Source organism: Echeneis naucrates, chromosome 4 (genome assembly GCF_900963305.1).
Source record: "Echeneis naucrates chromosome 4, fEcheNa1.1, whole genome shotgun sequence".
NCBI classification, from domain to species: Eukaryota; Metazoa; Chordata; class Actinopteri; order Carangiformes; family Echeneidae; genus Echeneis; species Echeneis naucrates.
Window position 1 is genome coordinate 21,963,765 of NC_042514.1, and position 20,434 is coordinate 21,984,198.

A 20,434-nucleotide genomic window follows, 5' to 3' on the forward strand; every position below is an offset into this window, starting at 1 on the left:
GATAATACAAGACGTATCTGAGCCTATAATTTTTTTTTATGCATTGCAGCATGTAAAACTGTAACTTGCAGTCTTTTCTGACTGCAACCTGGCACCACACAAGCTTGTTTATTTCTGTTTGTTTATTTGCATCACTCTCTGGTTCACACTTACTCCAGTTTCTCCCACTTTTCCTTCACACTTGTCCTGAGCTCTCCTCTCACTGACTCATGATACCACATTTATACACACACACAAACACACACACACAAACACACAGGTGCACAGCTACTGTTTCTACGTGCACACTGGGAGGATCCCTCAAAATTATAGTTCTATGATGGTCTTTCTCTGAAGATTTTATTGGTGAAATGATTTTATGATAGTTTGTTTTGTCTGGCTGTTTTTTGTGAGAGAGAGAGTGAGAGAGAGAATATCTACCATCAGCTGCCTTTCATCATACCGTTCTCAAAATGCCTTTCTCCAGTGCTTCCACCGTATAATTGGAGTTGGACGCTGGATGGCACACACACACATTTGTACTGTGTGGAACTAATACACAGACACAGACATGCACATACACATACAGGCATTCTGCTCATTCCTATACACTTTCTCAGGGTCTCTATGTCAGACAGGTGGACCTATGTCTTCTCTCTCTGTCTGTTTGTCTGTGGTTGTGTCTTCCTCCCTTGATCTCTGTCACCATATGTCTCAGTCCCACACACACGTTCACAACCATTTGCGCTAAGATTTATTTATTTATTTTTTGTAATGCATTTAACTTTGCCTATATATAAACACTATGGCTATTTGGTTGCACTAATGATTCAGTTTCTTGTGTAAGGTGGTGTCTTGTGCAGGTCAGGCTCAGTATAGCCCTCTGCCGCGGTGCACAGTAACATTTGGCATTTTGATTAACCTCGGAGACCCAGGGAGCCGTGCATGTCGGAGACCAGAGCCCTGCAACTATAGTATGTCCACATGAGTAACTCCTTCTCAGCTGTGTTGTAGCACTGCACCTCCTTCCTCAGACTCCCGTCAAACTGTCAACTGGCCATAATTAAAGTTCTGACTCATTTGAGATGAACATGCAGATGGAACTCTCTGAGCTTCCTGAGGTCACACACAGAGAACACCCGTAAACCTGCTGAAGTGACTGGAGAGGTTGTGTTCAATCAGTTTGAAATTGCTCAACAGGTTTCATTTATTTTTCTTAAGCAATATCAGTCTTGTGTCAAATTCAGGAGGCACCAACAGTGTTTAATTCACATCACTTGCTTAGACCTAAGCGCCATCGTGAGGTGGTGTTGTACTGTGTATCTGTGTGAGAGAGACTCTGAGCAGTATGTGTTGAAATGTGTAATCAATACTATTGAGTCCTGAAACTTTAGCCTGAGATGACTGTGACTCCTACCCAGTTAAGGAGGTAAATGTTTTCTTGGTATCCAGAGGAGTGGCCCATGTGCCAGTGTGTCTGAGTAAATCAGAAACCTAACTGGACGCAGGCAGAGCCCGACTAATAACACACAGCTGGCAACACAAGTGTCATTTATTGGTTAAAGTGTATGAATTCCCACTATAATCGTATATTCCAGTATTTAAACTTGAATGCCCACAGATCCCCATGACATCATTTGCCTCTACTCAAATATAATTTGTAAGTCTCATGATGATAATGATGGTGATAATGATTTGACTATTGTTATTGCTAGTTCTGTTGTAAATTTTAAGCTGCTTGACGCCAGTGCCAATAACTGAGCTGTGGTACTGACACCAAACAATTGATATTTAAGATCTTACTTACATCCAATATGCAGGCTGGCCATATTGAAATTTTTCTTGCTTTATTATTGGCACAAAAATTGAACTGTACGCAATTTCGCATCTGTCCATGTAAACACACACTGGACCTGTTGCAGGTAGTTTTAGCTACCAGCTCCAGATTAGCTGAACTATAATTAGTTTCAGAGTCTCTTCACTGTACAATCTCTATGTAACTCTGGAGTAATGCCACTGAACCATTTATGTCCATCCATTATCTTCTTTCATCACTTATCAGTAATAATATTAATAATAAAATAAACTAACTTTGACTGTGCCAGTTGACTTTCATCACTGAAATAAATGAATTAGTGATGGTAATGAATTAAAAACCTGCAGCATGAGGTGCAGAGAATAGTAAGTAGTAATTCATTTATTAATCTTTTGTCAATAAAAGTAAAAAAAAAAACCAAAAAAAAAAAACAACACCACAAAATTGGAGATAAACAGTCACAACAAGTCTCCACAGTTTGAAATGAACTCAACATTCATGCACAAAAAAATCACTATAATTATTTCCTGAGTTTAGTCTCTAATTTTACATGCATGTGTTAGTGTAGCATGTCTGTGGTTTTGGTCTTGTTGTGTTACATAAAGCATATATCTGTTCTGGTAACAGGGAGGGGAAAGTCAGAGGTTGTTAGGAGCCGCTCCATAAATCTTCACCTTTTGTCAGCTGGAGAGCATGCTGGTATAGCTGCCCAGTCCCTCAACCTGCTGTCCCCCATACCCAATGACAGTAACCCAATCCCACCCAGCTCTCCTCCACATGTTTGCTTACACTGACGTGTTACCATAATGATCACTGGGGGTTTGCCATTTACGTGGGAAGACGAGCAATAAGTCTGAGGAGCGCTTGGCACGTTAATTATGTCCCACACACACACACACACACACAGGCACAGGCATGGACACATGGTAGAGCAGATATTGTGTGTTATAACGGTCATGGAAGGGCTATCTGGCCACTGGACATAGCTGCTGATATGGTAGACAGCTTATGACTCCACGGTCTTGTTGGCAATTTCAAGGAAAATTGTTTTATGCGATTTAATCTAACACTGAAGATGACTGGTTTTGAGATTTTTGAGTTTTGAAGCATTGTGTATAAAAGGTATTTCTCATTGAAAGTTTTGAATTCTAATATTTTTCCTGCTAACGCTGTGAGTTGACAATTCATGATAAGATGATATTAAAATTTGAATATCAATAACTATTACTATTGGACAGATTAATACTTGCTCCATTAAAAAGTTTGTAAGTCTCCCTAACCCTAACATTTAAGGAAGCCTGATGGGTGTTTGTTTGAATGTATGATATTTATTTAAAAAAAAAAAAAAATCATCATATTGTCTTTTATACTGGAAGTAATTTTTCAATATTATTGTGAAAATCTGCCCGCTTTTCAAGACGTAATGAACACCTGCATGAATTATTATTATTATTTTTTTTAACTGTTGACATTAACAATTAAATCTAAGCTCTAAATGTGGCAGGTATCTCCCCGCAGATGTCACATGTACATCTATGCATGTTCTGCACCTTCTATCAATTTTCTGTCCACTAAGCCATTCTGGTCCCATTCTGTAATTGCTCACCCACAACTTTACTGTATTTCTCTCTTCCCTCCTTGTCCATAGGAATTAGCTTTATTTCCCTAATTGATGGTTTGGCTACATATCTCAGTAGGTTGGTTGAGCCAAGTAGGGGCCAAGACCCATATTCCTTAATGCTAGTGTATTTTGTATGGTCATGTGAACTGATGATACCTCAGGTTTCATGATTGTGAGCTTTTTTTCCATCTCTGTCTTAATGTCTGTCTCATCTTTCTCTTCCCATTCCAGTCTTATTCCCTCCCCATTCCGTCTGCTACTCTTAGGCCTCCAGCCATATCCCGGAGTCAGGCCTCAGGTCAGCGACCTAATCTGAGTGGACACCTGACCTCGTCTTGGCGTTTTTGTTTTTTGTTTTGTTTGTTTTTTTCTTAGCCTTTCCAACTTTCCATTGCAGTCATACCAGCTTGGACATTCGAACCCCTCCAGGTCTATTCTTGTCTTGTTGAGTTATTCAGTGACCCCCTAAAATCTGCCCCAGTGGTCTCTACTGCTCCATTCCCATCCATCTAAGTACCTCTTTTCCTCTCTAGTTCACCAACAGTCCTTTCACTTTTCCCCTCTATGTGTTTGTCTGTCCCCTGGGGAAAGTATTGTCTGGTGTCTGGGGGCCACTGGTATTTAACTGTGTATCTTCAGCCACAATTGGCATGCAAAGCTCTAAGCTCAACGGCCCAACTTTCACTTACATCTATGACTTGAGCACCCTGCTTGCTGTCAGAGGGTAAGCTTCCTAAGCCCACCATGGCCGTCCTACAGGTGTCCCCCAAAAAGTCATTAGGAGTAAAGTCTGGGTAGGGATCAAGTGTGTACCAGTTTCATCTGTCCTCAGTGTCACTTGATCTTTTCATAGTATTAAGTCATTTAATAGTCCAGTTAGAATTATTTTTCCTTGGTTACATTTTATTTCTTTGGTCAAAACTCATTTCACTCAGGCTTTCTATTTCATCTTCTACCACTTTTGTGAGTCGCAATGGGTGCTGGAGCCAATACCAGCTCACACTGGGCAAGGGTCACCAGTCCATCACAGGGCCAACACACAGAGACAGACAGAGATCCTCAACCCCTAACACTCAGACCTACGGTACCTATGGCAGTTTAGAGACACAAATTAACCTAAACATGATGTGTGGAAAGTGAAAGGAAACCGCAGTACTCAGAGGAAACCCACGCAATCGCAGGAAGAGCGTGCAAACACCACATAGAAGTGCCCGAGACCCGAGAGTCGAACCGTCTTGTTGTGGGGCAACAGCGCTAACCACTATGATGTGTAATTAAATGCATCACTCAATCGGTTTTACAGTATTGGCTTTCTGTGATGCTATGTGTTCACATGGCTTTGTCATCCTACTTCTCCAGTCTTCTATTCCTTATTTGAATTTGTTTTCAGTATGTTTTTATGCTACCTTGACCTATCGCAGTAACATTTTGGGATGGGGGAATTAGGGATATTTGAGCTTGATCCTCATTCCACTGCATTGTTTACTGTATATTAAATTGCACTGACACTGTATTTATAAGGCAGAACACTATATTTGGGCTGAACTGTATTGACAACTTATCAGTGAGCCTGGCGAATACGGTTTGTAACGCATAAGAATGTTGACAAAACTCACAGATACAACTGAAGTAGTAATCAAGTGGATGGCCCATTTTATCTATCTCTTTTTCCCTGTTCTTCAGTCTCACTTACCTTCCACCTCCTCCCCCTCCTACCCCTCTTTCCCTCATCACACCGCCCTCAGTGTTTTCACCACCCCCCCCAGTTCTCTATGGCCTCAGATATGTTGTGGTATTTAATAATGGATGATTGTTTGTGTTTGTCAGTCAGTGTACTGTTGTTAAAGGGTTTTAAGATAACTGCTAATTCCAGCAGGGCTGTATTGATTAGCTGCGCTGGGTTCAGATTGTTTTATAGCCTGAGAAGAATGCTGCATCCCCCTCCATCATCCCCTTCCCAGGCTCCCTCAGTACCTTCTCCCTTTGTCAAGGGTCTCTCTCTCTTTGGTTGAATAATTAATGCTTAACCTATTTAATTAGCAAGATTTGCTCTGAACAGAATGGAGTAATTGAGTCCTCAACTCTGTCTGTGTGTGTGTGTTGGAGGGGGGTGTTGGTGTTTGACTGTCTTTGACTGTGTGTATCTGTTGCACTTCCTCCTGCACTCATTTAAAACTGTCTCTATGATTTACAGTAGCACTGTGGCTCTGATATGACTCTCAGTGAGTTGGCATTAGCGGCCTTGGCATTACGCGCAGCGGAGGCGTGACCATTTTGGTATGGCAACTCTGGCATGGGACGATGCGGTTGTTCTCAGCCACAATCATGCCAGCGGGGTTGTCATGGAGGGCACATGGACGTCAGTCGTGACGGGTGAAGAGAGCATGAGCTGTGGTTGTGATATTAATAACCAGTATGGCAGACCGAAACAATGATGGGATTTGTCAATCATCTTTGGTATTGAAACTCAGGCTCAGCACTTAGACACTACATTCTGATTGGTTAACCTGCTGTGAAATACATTTGGTTGTTTTTGACAGTAGTATCTTCATTCTTGCCCATATAAACACTTCAATCAAACATTTAACTGAAGCAAAGGGTTTGCATTCCTTCAGATTTTTTAAGGAAGTTCTATAAAATGGGAAAAATAATGTAAATGCTCCCAGTTTCCCATTTGATGCCTTCAAATGACCCATTTGAACAGCCAAAGTCTCTGATATAAACCTGAGACAGTAGCTGCTCCTCCAAACAGAGGATCTGCAAACATAAAGTTTCAAATTAAGAGTGCAGCCTCTGCAGCCAGTGATAAAGGTTTTACTGTGGTCCCTCGTAGGCCAGCAGGAGAGACGCAATTGGTCAGCAAAGAGTGCTGGTCCCCAATCCATCCTGTCATCTTGGCCCACAGTGACTTGGCAAGAAAATTCAGAATCTGGGGTCAGTAATATTTATACTCATCTGTGAGTGGGTCAGGGTGTACAGCCAGATTTGAGACTCAGACACACACACAAATACTTGTATGTGAACTAGCAGATCTTATTGCTGCACTGCTACAAGTGAGCTGCAGAGGGGGCTCTGCACATGTTCACTGCTGGCTCAGCAACCCTAGCAACAGGTGGACTCCTGCCCCTGCTCCAAATGGAGTGACAGCCTATATAGATAGATGGATAGACACTTTTTTTTTTTTATCTCCAAAGAAACATTCAGATGCCCACTAGCTCGTGAAGAGTGAATATAATTGACGACAACAATAATAATTGATTATTGTTTTTCTATTCAAGCTTTTTCTCTATTTGGAGTCGCCATAGCAATTCAACTCTGTATGAGTGTTTTGGCAAATTTTTACACCAGATTTCCATCCCGTTGCAACCCTCCCCATTTATCCGGGCAAGCCACTTGTTGGTTTGCTTTGTGGCTAGGGTTTAAACCCAGGGACTCTGCATGCAAAAAATAGTCTCTACCACTGAGATATGGTGATAATAATTGACAACAAACAGTAATAAGTCAATTGGTCAGTTTTCTGGGCCACTTTCCTTTGGCAAAGGTGTTGTGTAGCCTCATTGCAGTGGAGACAAAGACCTTGACTTGAAAACCTAAGGTTGTAGCATTTGTGTTGGCATCTAAAACAGCTCAGCATGACAACAAGTTCTTTATTTCCCTTGCTTTGAGATAATGTAAAGTTATGTCAGCAGTTTGAAGTGATGCATTTCCACCATGTTTGTTTTCTGTGTGGATTGTTTGAGTTCTCATTGACAAGAGTTCTAATTAGATTGAAAGATGAAACTTATACTTTCTGCTAATCACATCCAGTTACTTGGTTTGGGGTCATTACAGATCACATATTATTGAACCAGTGACTTCAGAAAGGAAACATGTTGTCACATTAATGTGTCAAAATCAATGATGAGATAATGCATGAAATCTGTAAAAACAAAGAGAAACTGTATTGTAGCATTTAACAGCATGATGTAAATAGCAGCCGTATGTAAACATAAACAGGACAACAGCATCACAAAAAACAAAGTTTAGAAAATTGTTAAAGGGAAATAGAAGCCAGCACTTTTTCACTGCAAAAGATGCAACTATATCTCATGCAACATACAAATTTGATATAGTGAGATTTCAAATATAAGCGGCACAATTTAAAAAGGAGCCAGATTAAAGGAACATGTCTTGCACTGCTGCTGAGAGACAACTCAGGTGGCTGGTAGCTGTCGTGTTTCTTCACTTCACTGTGCAAATCATATCATCTGTGGATGTGTTGCTCCAGGTGAACTAGTTTGTTCATTGGTACAGGGATATTGAGTTACAGCGTATCAAAGAATCATGTAAGAAGGTTGACCTTAACCAGACTATCACAAATAGCCAGGTTGCATCATGAATATAAATGTGTTGGAATAGTCTTACACAGGACATCTGTGCTTCATCGGGGACCAGGATTCTCCCTTGTTGTCTAAAATAAAACATTTAGATAAGCCTTTTTTACCTATTAGATATGTCATTCTTATTTCCATCTCTGAAATAAGAAATGAGCGCATCTTCTCCTTGGTGTTCTGCACTTTCGTACGTGTCTGTGCAGGCAAGCAGAGAGTGACTGTGAGAGAGAGTACAGTATTGATCTGGGGCAGTTCATTTTCTGCTGTCCCTGGTGAGTTGCTCTGAGGGAAATGGCCAGTTTGTCTCCTGTCATTGTAGCTTCAGAGTTAAAGAGGAGTAAAGGAAAAAAGGTGAGGTGGAGGAAGAAAGTCACTTGTCTAACAAGAGATTCAGCAGCACAAAGACTTTCTATGTCACATGTCAGGATCACACCAGATTTTAAATATTATGATTATGCAAAGAATTGATGTTCTGTTCCCTAGACACCTTTTTTGTGCTTACCCATTTGCTTGTGTTGTATCTACATGTGGGGCTAATATTGTATGGGCTTTCCTGAAGAAGGCCACATTGATCACTTGCTGTTTACCATCCCTGCCCCCCTTGAATTGCTCTGTGGGAAGAGGTTAATTTGTCTCCTGTTCATGAGGCTTGCATTCTTTTGCACGTCCACGCTTACATCTGTGTGTATGTCTGTGTGTGTTTGTACCACATGTGCTTATCCCTGTAGTGTGTGGTTAATTTGTGTCTTGTCTGCGGGGGGCTTAGCTGTTAAATACCTCACTCTGTCTCTGTGGTGACACACTATCATTGATTGTCTTATTCGATGACAATAATGGTGGACTGATTGGCAAATTGCCACCATTAACAATCTACACTGCATTGTAAATGCAGAAAGTTTAAAAATTACGTGTGTGTGTGTGTGTGTGTTCATTAATTCATTCATCTTCTACAGCGTATCCATTTCTGGGTTGGGGGGATGCTGGTGCCAATCCCAATTTACATTGTGCGAGTGCAGGTTACACCCTGGACAGGTCGCCAGTCCGTTGCAGGGCCAAAATACAGAGGCAGAGACAAACAACCACTCACCCAATTTAGAGTTGCCAGTTTAACTAAACATGCATATCTTTGGAAGGTGGGAGGAAACTGGAGTACCCGGAGGAAACACAGGGAGAACATGCAAACTCAGCGCAGAAAGGCCCCAGGCTGAGAACCGAACCCACAACCTTCTTGCTGTGGGTTAACAGTGCTAGCCTGTGTGTGTGTGTGTGTGTGTGTGTGTGTGTGTGTGTGTGTGTGTGTGTGTGTGTGTGTGTGTGTGTGTGTGTGTGTGTGTGTGTGTGTGTGTGTGTGTGTGTGTGTGTGTGTGTGTGTGTGAGATAACCATAAAAACAGATTTTGTATCCATACTCCACTATGAACATTTCTATCCTGGTTGACACATCAAAGTCTTCATAGTTATGAACAAGAACAAACATTAAACTCAATAACAAAAAAGCGTAAAAATTACACACCACTTACACATCAATAAGATCACCAAGTCTGTAGATCAGAAAATGTTAAGGAATTGACAAGTAATGCAAAAGCTATGAAGTCTCCCCTCTCTCCATCAGGTTTATGACTCAAAGCTGTCACATAAAATTGATAACAAATAAACTCAAAGGTTAAGTCATCCAGTGAAATAAATGAGTCACATGCTTGTATTTCTGTTGGTTTCTAACACCGCCTGTTTACCAATGCCATGCCTTGCCTCCATGCTTGCTTCTGATATTTTATAGCATGTCTGCTCTCTTACAGTTTAGCTCGTGGCCTGGAGGTTCATGACCTCTGGTCTATTTTGGAGAGGATTAACATGCTTCTATTTCCTCACTTATCTGTTTCACATCAAGGCTTATCTTTCAGTGCATTCTTGCTTTAATGAGTTTGTACATTTAATCACAGCCAGTTTAGAGCAATAAGTATTGTATTACCACAGAAGTTGGAATTGCGTAACTAATACACCAGCTCTAAGTGATGTCAATGGAAATATATTCCTTCATATCATGGAATTCGCATCTAGAGAGATGACTGCCGGCATCAAAGCCCCAATTCCTATTGCTCCCTCCTCCCTATTTCACCCTCGGGATGATGTTTTCATGTTTATATGAAGAAGCTGTTGTACACCAAACATGGAATTGCATGTTCCTCTGAAACAATTCAACCTTAGTTTTATCAGCGCACGACATATTTTCACTAGAATTGAAGGGTAATGAGGTTTTTTGTGTGGCAGGCCTGTGACCATGTTGATCCGCTCTAGTGATCCACATAAAGTTTGGAGAGGAGTTGTTGAAAGAGACACATCAGTACCAACAAGCTCGACTTGTCACACAGAAGTGAAGTTATATCTGTGAAATTTACTAAAGCATGATGGATTTTTCTGTGGTTGCAGCAGGTCATGACTTCGAGTTATTTTATTTATTTTTTAATTTTTTTTTTTTCAAGATCGCCATTCTTCTTTGTTGTTGGCATTGTGCGAAATGACTGAACTATTAATCTAAGCTTGAATGAGCCTTTCAGCTCCTATGTTACAGTCTGCTGTGACTTTGAAAGACCTTTATCAGTGTATATGCCTCTGTGTATGTGTTTGTGAGCCGACTGCGTCAGTGGTTCAGCATTGGTGTTCGTTCATAGCAGATGCCCACTCCTCCGTGATGGGATCAGCATTTTAGCGGTCTGCAGCTCAGTTCTTCCTTGGCCCAAAGGGGCCAATTAGGCCCTGGCAGCTGTACCATGAAGGCCACCGTGGATTGAGGGCTCTGTGACTGGGTGAGGAAACTGCACAGAAGAGCAGATGGAGCTAAGGACATACATTTAGACGTGGAGAACAACATAACAGAGAAAAGGTCCACAACTTACATTAAAGAGGAGATGGTTTGGTCGAAGCAAAAAGTGAGTGATTACTGCGAAGGAGCTGATAGAGAAAGGAAACATGGAGAGTAGTTTGGGATGCAAAGTCTTTATTTGGATCCTGTCTTCTTAGGAGCACCTGCTGGTTTTCTCCGAGGGATCACAGAGTAGAGAGGAGGCCCCTTGGCTTCCTGCCCTCACCAAATTAGCACCCAAAACAGAGGGGTGGTTGACTGTCCCTCATCATACCGTTGTGCCCCTTTTCCCCCTCCTGACCTTTAGCCTCTGAACTCTTACTTCACCTTGGTGATACAGTGCCACGTTCAGAGCTGCGCTCACCCATTACTGTCCATGATCTGGCTAGAGTTAACCATCAACCACAAGTCCTGTTGTTATTCCAGCAGGCTCTCCATTACACTCGGCTAAAAGGTCAGATTTCAGTGTCTATAAATTAGTGGACACACAAACCTTTATAGTTACACTGGGAGGCCCTGTTCATATCCTAATGCTGTCAAATGTTATCATTATTTACTGAATATTACTGAATACCAGTATGGTAAAGATAGCAGAACAAATACAATGAACAGCCGTCAGCACAAAATCAATCAAACTGCATTATAGGAACCTATAAGACTAACTAATTACAACCACAGGACACCCAAAAAGTAAAAGAATAATAAAGTAAAATAATGCAGTACAGAGGTGGCAATCAATGGCGTTTTAGATAAGAAACCCAAACATTCTTATATAAACCAAACGAGCACAACAATCAATTCCATTCAAGTAAATTATTCGAATCAAAAGCAGCTCTAAACATAAATCTTTGCGTCTGTCGTGTATTGGTACCAATAAAAAGGGGCTCATCAGAGCACCTCTGAGTAATGTGATAATAATGTAGACACACAATACAGAGAAGATTCTGTGCAGTGGTAAAATTATTTCTGATCGGACTCGGCTTTGAAGACGGGGACATGCTGAAAAATTGGGAAAAGGCCTTTGTCTAAATTATCATGCCACTGTATTAAGATTTTCTGTCATTACGTCCTTTCTTCCATACAATTACTATTAGAAAATTCCCCTTTGTCTAATTTATATCCTCATCCCTGATCTATCTTTATTCTCTTGATTAAAAAGTGTAAAGTGTCACATAATTTATGTTGTCTTCAGATTGTTGTTTTGTTTTTGTTTTTTGTTGTTGCCAAACTTTAAGCCATTCAGATCTCAGGGTGGAGAAGCTGGAATCACTAATGTACTTAATTAGTTTGAACTAATAATTAAAGAAGACAATGCTTAATTTTAGTTTCAGCTCCAGATTAAAGGAAAAAGACTTAATTAAAACAAGACACGACACTGACTACCTGATGTGACAAGGGCTAAGTGGTAAACCAATGCCACTGTATTTGTTCCATGATCTTTAAGTTAAGTTAAGATCTGCCTCTGCTCACAGTCGAGTGTAAAGTCCACCTAAATACTGATGAGCAGCTTCATCTCCTTGCCTGCTTTCTCCTCTTTTCGACACCCCTACAGCCTATCAGCCCATGCTTTGAGCCCCTCTCCTTCTCTTTTAAAACTTTGATACATTTGTGATGCTTGTGTCTCTCCCAGTGAGTGTGTACCGTGTATCACCTCCTTGGTGGGGTGGGGGGGGTAGGGGGGTACTACAGGGCTAAGCATATGTCCTGAACCCATCACTCAGTATGATGAAGCACAGTTAAACCAACATGCTGTATGTCCACAGCGCTTCTTTCTCAACATTCATTTATTTCAGTCCTGTGTTGTCAGCAGAGACTTCCAACATAAGACTTCTTCCCAATTGGGGGGAAAAAAAACCTTCCTAGAAAATTGCTCAGTTCTCATGTCTGCAACTGTGATGGCAGGTAGGACCAGGGAAGACTCCATAGTTAAGGCTGATGCCAAAAATTATACTAAAGAAAAATACATGGCAATAATATAATGTTTAATCCCATTATTAGCGGGTTTGCCCATCTATGACAGAGCTGACAGTTAGACACAACCAATAGAGCACAGGCGAACAACTCCCTGATTTGAACTCAGTGTTGACCCCAGACGCTACCAATCTTTGTTTGTATTTCTTTTACAATTTAATGAGTATGTGGGGTGAGACCCTTTAAATCTGCAGGAACAAATCTGGGAGCAGTGGTAACGAGTGATGAACTCAACACTGACATGTTATGACCTTCAAAGTGAAGATATTGTGTTTGCTTGTTCATAAACAGTTAGAGCAGTGTTATCATTCATTTCCAGTTGGTTTTATCTCATGAAGTGTTGCCTCTTTGCTCCCAGCTGGTGTCTGATTGTGTCTGCCTGCATTTTGCTGAGCTAGAAGTGGATAGTGGCTTTATCTGTGAAAACAGCTGGATGCTGCGAACAGTGAACATGAACCATAGTGGGCTGAAACTGATTATAAAGCTCCATTTTAAAAAGTCAAAGTGGGACGCACGGCGGACTGCCAGATAGTTTTCATGTTGTCATTTGAAGCATAATGATTACCGCTTCTTTAAAGAGCTGTAATTTAGATAGTCTTTACTCAGCAAGGAGAAGGTGAAAAATTAAGTTGTCAGTACTTTCTTGTTGAAAAATGTGTAACTGCAACATTTTAAAACTGAGATATTTTTGTCATTTGTTGTTGTTTGGTATCCGTCATATATGTTGAGTTGATATATCGGTGGTAAGTCAGTGTAAATAACTGAATAAATTCATTACCAAATACACTGGGAAGATCTAGTCTTGGTTCTATCACTCAGAGTTGGAGCAACTTTCTCGCTTGTGGCCCTGATGTGTATAGTTCAGAGCACTGGTTCAGATCCCTTGTGGAATCTGGCGTTGCCCTGTAGGGATGCACTCACTTAACCTTCAAGTGCCCCAGTCATGCCTAGAAGAGGTTTTTATAACCCCCACTTATCCCCCAAGCTTTTCACTCTCTCCTGCAAGCACAAACCCCTGCCCTCCCGCTTGATACTCACAAACAAATGCACATGTGTGTAATAGTAGCAGTCCTTAAGTGGACAAAGCCCCAGGCCTCTTCCTCCTGATATTTCTAATGGGATCTGTTGATTGACAGCCACAGTCATCCCTTTGACCAAGCATGACACTGAGTGTGTGACACACATGTCATGGGACACATATGAAATGTTTGTGTTGATTCACAACCTCACAGAGTCCTTATCTCCGCTAAAGATTGTGTCAGCTCTGGGGTCGGGGTCAGGGTCAAGGTTGAGTTCACAGGAAATGTGTGTTTTCATTTACGCTATTGATGTTCTTTTTGGCTTGAGGAGCATATAGCTACTCTGGAAAGAGAACACCTTTGAGCTGTTGTTGTTATTGTTGTTATTATTATTATTATTATATATATACATAATACATTATCATTCATCAAGGATGTTGTCAGGTTTCCTTGCATATTCCAAGTTTGGAAAAATACGTAGACATATGGTCTGTTTTATCTTCTGATTAAGTTGATATAGTTTTTGTCGATCCATAATTTAGTAATATCCACTTAATCCATATTGCACATGTCAAGTAAACCTTGGTATTTAATTGATTCAGTGCAAATGGAACTTGTTGCATATATGACAACTAGAGAGCTAATACTAAATTTGTTTTCTGTTTAATTTTGCTGGTCATTCTTTGGTATGACTTTTCCTCTTTTTCCTCTCTGATGAAGCTGACACAAGGCGATTGGCTTAAAGACTGGCTGCTGGAATTATTTGGTTTGGCTCTTTGTGAACTGGAAAATGAGCCATAGTACACCGAACATACTCACAAATTAATATGTTGGGTTTCAATTGTGTAGCAAACTAAAAGCTAGGTTGCTAGGTTAGTCATAAATATTTCCAATGCTCTGCTCTCGTATCAGTAGTGGTTTGAAGATTTTCAAAAGAACAATGACAAAGTTACTCAAAATATCTAAAAAAAATATTTATTTTGGAATTTAATAGATCACAGATTTTAATAGTTTAAATTGCAGAAAATAGTTTTTTTTATTGTTAACCCTTTAGTTGTTTTTTTTTCTGTTTGTGTAATGTTTGCTTTTTATTTATTTTTTTTTTTATTTTTTTTTTATTTTTTGAAGCTCTGTAGAAATCATTTACTTTATGTAGTATGCAAATGGCATCAAGCTCCCAGCACACATTTGTGTTTCCATTTGCCTGAGTGGAAGAATTCCCCCTCCTTTGGTGAGCTGGTATATGTTACAGCTGATGGCTCCACTGCGATGATGGACGATGCCACAAGCCAGTTGAGCCCCCACCCCCAACATCATTACCACCGCCCATTACAACCCCCCCACCCAAAACACGCCTCTGTGTGATGACATCACCACCACACTAGCTTGACAGCATCTGCTGATGGCATGCACCAGTGGCCCCACACAGCCATCAGCCCATCAGGTCATGTCAGCCCAGCTCTTCATCCACATACACATCAACGGAGCCCCTGAGTATTCCTCTAAAAAGACTGATGCAGTTCCATCGTACAGAAATAACCTTCTTAAATATAATACTGTTTATTCAATGGCATCTAACTGGCAGGCAAGTTTCAACCTACCAATGACACAGTATAGACCTGAAGAGCAATTGATTAATGTTAGGCCATCTGTTATCACACTTAGAGTAACATCAGTTCTCTGAATACAGTGCTGTTTTTAGTCTGCAGGAATTAATTAAGGTCATAAGCATTACTACTTAAAGGATCCAAAGTGCACACACGCACACAAACACACTTAAGCATCCACTTGGTCAGTCTGATGTGCACTTTTTTTATTTGTTACAGAACAAAAAATTCAAGGTGGAAGTCTTTCAGAGAGACATACTAATTGTGGATTACTTTATTTATTTTTATGCACCCAAGCAGAAAGCAAAGCTGCGTTAACTCGTCTCTATGACGACTCTTTCTTCTTCTGAAGGTAGCATGCTAGCCCTGCCCTGGATCTTTACTTTCCCTCCCATTAATTATTCACTGAGATTATAAAAATGCTGATGATATACATTATTAGGAAGTGACAGTTGCCAACACTGCTACTGGTAAGAAACCCCATTCATCAAAGGCGAATGGTTTCATGTGGATAATCTATATCTGAGTTTTTTGTAATACACTTGTTACCTAACATGGACTACACAATTACATTTGTGGTAGCTTAAAATTAGCAGATATAAAAGCTAGCAAATATTAAAAACATTTATTTAAAGTTTTGGTGGTAAATATTAGGACCTAAGCTTGCTCTTTTCAAACTGCGTTATTCCAAATAGTCTCTGCATGCATTAGTTGCCTATCTATCAAGCCACCACATTATGCACTTCTGAACCTCTATAGAAGGTCAATAATGATGAAAAGCATCCCTATCCCACAGCAGTCAACCCTCTGACCTTGTTTATTATAACAGAAAAAATTTATTTTAAAGAAAGTCAGTGATGGCATGAAACTGTAGTACATGGAAGTGAGCTGTACATTTTCTTAAAACAAAATTTTACATGATCTTGCCTGCAAAGCTCATATTCTTGTCTTATTTTAGGAGTACATTATATACTCCAGTGAGTATTTTTAAGACCAATGACTGCACTTCTCTGTCGTTGTGGGGCATCAAACTCTGTTGACATGTCTGGGTAGTCTGTCACAAAGTATCACTGGGTGTCAAACAAGCAGAGATCATGTTATCATAACTGCTCTGGCTTAAAGCTTGTTATTAAATCGTGGTAACTTCCTTGTTAAGTCTGATGTTAGCATGACACCGCTGTCTTCTGTAAGAGTGGCAGAGCAGTGGGAGTCAGAAGATGAGCCCCATGGGACGGGAAGAAGGGATGGCAGGGGAAACAGGCACTGTCAATAATAAGATTTATTATCCATTGGGTCGTCCCAGGGAGGGGGCAGACGGAGACTGCTGTTCCTTGGAATTAGCCGTCAGGTATGGTGGAGTAGACTGCTGGGAAGGAGATCCCTAAGAGGATGGTGGAGGGGAGGTGTGGTGCACTGGCCTGTCAGTAGACCCAGTCAGAGGGCTGACGATAGAGAGATAGAGAGCATGGAAGCATCAAAGCTCTGAATTGGAAGACAACTTCCCTAAAAAGTGTCGACTACACTGCTCAAACAAGGCTCAGTCAACTGAGTGGCTGGAGTTCAACACTTACGTGATGCTACATCTGCTGCTTAATGTTCAGCATTAAGCGGCATCTGCAGTCATGATTTGTCACAAATGTTGAGTGGATTCCTCCTGTAATGGAAGAGGATCAGGCTTGTTGTATTGCAGAGCTGGGTGGAAATAAAACTTAGATTTAGTTTTTGAGGGTTTTTTCACCCATACTAGAATCATTACTCTAGTTCCAGGCAGATCCCTGCAGCTTTATTTGCCCAGATTTTAAAGTGTGTCAGAGTTTTCCTTCTTCCCTTTTGAACAGGAGACAAATGAAAAATTGCTTGGAAAATGAATTTTCTTACACCTTGGATCTTTAATCCATAGTAGTTGGCATTTTTTTTTTGTTTTTGTTTATATTTTTGTGCAACAAAAGAAGAAACTGGCAATATTACAGCACCACTTAAGAGACAACCAACAGGAAAAATAATCAAAAGCTGTCACACTCAGAGTTTTAAGGTTCAAAGTGGAACAAGTCAGAACTTGTTTTAAATGAGAAAATGAACCAACAAATTTGGAGAAATCTTTTAATCTGTTGATTGGCTTGGGCTTTTAAAGAATTAGTCAGTACAAACCCCCTCCCCCATGATTTTGCTAAATGGGCATGGGCATATTAGATGAGAGTGTAAAAATGCCCCTATACTGGGGTACTGGAAGGCAGGCCACTCACGAAAGGAGCGATGAATACAGCGACAAGCAACTGGAGTAGATTATCTGCTGGTTCAAAGCAGCAAGTCAGCCAGAGATGGATGGTCGATGTGTGAGCTGCATGCGTCTGCAAACGGTGTCTTCACAGCACAGGGCACCTTCACTCACTCCCCCCACTTTGCAAGGCAGGCCACTGTCAAAGGTCTATTAGGAGAAGATTGAGACCCCAGGTGTATGTGTCTGAGTGTGTGTGTGTTCACATGCTCATTGGTCATGGTCCTATAGTGGAAGATTGAGACCCCATTGCCCCCAGAGCTACTCAACCAACACAACCTGCAGTGGTTTACAATCAGTGCAACACCGTCCATCCATCCCTGCTGACACGCACACACGCACGCATACTGAGAGGCACACACTCAAGGGTGCAGCTCACTTTAGATGTCGTTAAACAGTAGCCAACATGGAATAGCCGTGTGACAACGTTGTGGACATGGCGGGTGTCATGATATTTGGATACAGGGGTTTAAAGGCAGATTGAGGTGCCAGTTGGGGATGATGCGTGCGTGTGCGTGCGTGTGTGTGTGTGTGTGTGTGTCTTGGGGGGGGTGTAAGAGGTTGTTGGGTGGGGATTGTGGCAGCACCTTTGACAAGCCCTATTTGTCATCTGCCAAGACACACAAATAGCTCTGACTGCAATACTGATGGACTGTGGGAGAAAAAGTGACTTTAAGCCAGGCAACTAATCCTGTAGAAACCCCAACCTACCCCCACCACCACCTGCACCCTTTTACCCTCCCCATTTCTCTCTCTCTATCTCTCTCTCTCTCTCGTTGACTATTTTTTCATTCCTCTCTCATAACCCACAACACATCTGACACGCCCAGAGATCTGGGTGATATTCTTCAATCACTCGATACAGACCAAAGTGTCCCATGCAAAGCTGCAAGATATTACATTGTCCAAGATTTAAGACAAACTTAAACAACAGACTGAGCTGATTAATGTTCAGCTTTAATTGGAATTGGTTTGGATTTATCAAAGGATAATGAAATTACAAGTGAAAAAATTAATTAAGTTAAAATAATCAAAATAATTCGGTGTAAAAAGGCAACAGTTCATTAGGAAGCTTATCCAAAGAACTTTACTTCAAAATAAAACTGAAAATTAGTGCACCTGAAATGTCTCAGGGATCTTTACAGGGACCGAAAGATAAATCTATGCTTTGCATTGTCAGCCTCTTCCCGAGAGTACATATGTAGGGCACAGTTTGTGTGTGGGTATGTGTAGTCAGTCAGTGCCCCCGCCCCTCAGCACACAGCGATTTATCCAACAGTAAATGTTTGTCTGAGATGAATTCTCCAGCTGATCCAGAGCTACATCCTGGCCCTGAAATGAAACCAGCGCCTGAGGGGAAGTGAAAGCGAAAGGGATGGCGGTAGAGAGGAGGAGGACTGTGTAAAAGTGGAAATCGAATCATTTTATTATTTTTCACTGCAGCTCGCGTGGTCATGGTTTGTTATTGGATGCTAATTAAAACGGCAACAATCCTGATAATTGCCAATTAAAAACGTGAAAGAGGTGATTGGAAATGAGCTCCTCACGGGTGTATGAACTCATTTATTACTCTCTTCACTCTGTCTCATCTGGACTCATTATGGAAACAGAGTGCTGTCACTGACCAGCTCATAGAATGATTGTTTGAAGAGGGAAGAGGTAGCACAGATAATGACATTTTTATTTGTTTATTTATTCACTTAGCTTTTTCGGGGGGGGGGGGGGATAATTAAAGTGAATATGTTGACTAACTGATTCATGTTTCATTAAGTCTCTGCAGCGTGTAGAAGTGGCAAATTGATTCATAAAAAGCTTCTTAAAATGCAGTTTTCCACAAAGCTTTAAATCCATATCCTTAACGTCAATGAGGGTAGTTCTGTTTTAATGCAAGTCAGACCTCATTTCTATAGGTTTAGCCTTTCTTTCTGTCTCCAATAACACTCTAATGAATAATTAGGGTTTGTATTAAAATTATCTGGGACTGCGGTCATTGGTAAAATGAATCAATTTATTGTGCGCACAAACAGACAATTTGAAGGCATATGTGGACATGTGAGGAGTGCTATTGAAGTCATCATTTAACACTGATAGCCATGCCACAAGCAGTACTGGACCAGTAGTGATAAAACTGTGAAGAGCAGGCTAAGATGAAGAGTTGGATTTTTGAGATTTAATGGCAAACTTGTTAGTTGACAAGGATTGGACACTGAAACAACAGATGTCGGCAACAACGAATGTTTTTTAACAGGTGAGAGTAATGGATCACAAATCCTGGTGGTCTGTAGGTTTGAACAACTGTGATCTGGATCACACTTGTTGGATATTGCAATTTAAACAATATTTCAATTATTTACCCAGCGAAGTGGATTTCTTATAATATATGAATACCAGCAGTTGGTTGGCTTGAACTGTCTCTAAACTTCAGATCAAGTTATCTGTGAAGTTCAATCAATGTTTCAATCTTTTGATTTAAAAATGCCTGTAGAAGCCTGGTGTTCATGTTAAATGACGCTTTGATCCATTACATATTTGTCTTGCTTCGCCATCATAAATCAGCTGATGCCCTTCTGAAGGCAGCCAAAGCTGTCTTTAAATCCTTTGCCTGAGATTTTCAGAAGCTTGACCTGGCCTCGTGACTCAACCAATTGGACTTTTCAGGTTTTGACTTCAGGATGTTTTTGTCTGATAGAAATGATGATTAGATTCAGTCTGTAAAATGCTGTAGTCCTCGAACCTCTACCCACTGTAACCCCACATTTGGCTCTGCAGTATAGGGGCTCCTGGCTCATGTAGTCTCTCATCTATGTGAACAGGGACTTGGATGATCCACAATGTAAATTTGAGTCTTTGTGTGTGAACGGCAGCCTGCACAGGCCATCATAAAACAACATGATGGATACACAGTCAAATAAAT

General features: G+C 40.9%; 1 protein-coding gene across 1 annotated transcript in view; it reads left to right on the plus strand.

Annotated features, from left to right (window-relative positions):
* zc3h3 (zinc finger CCCH-type containing 3) overlaps positions 1–20,434 on the plus strand; it is a 49,651-nt gene that overhangs the window by 6,600 nt on the left and 22,617 nt on the right. The window lies entirely within an intron of this gene.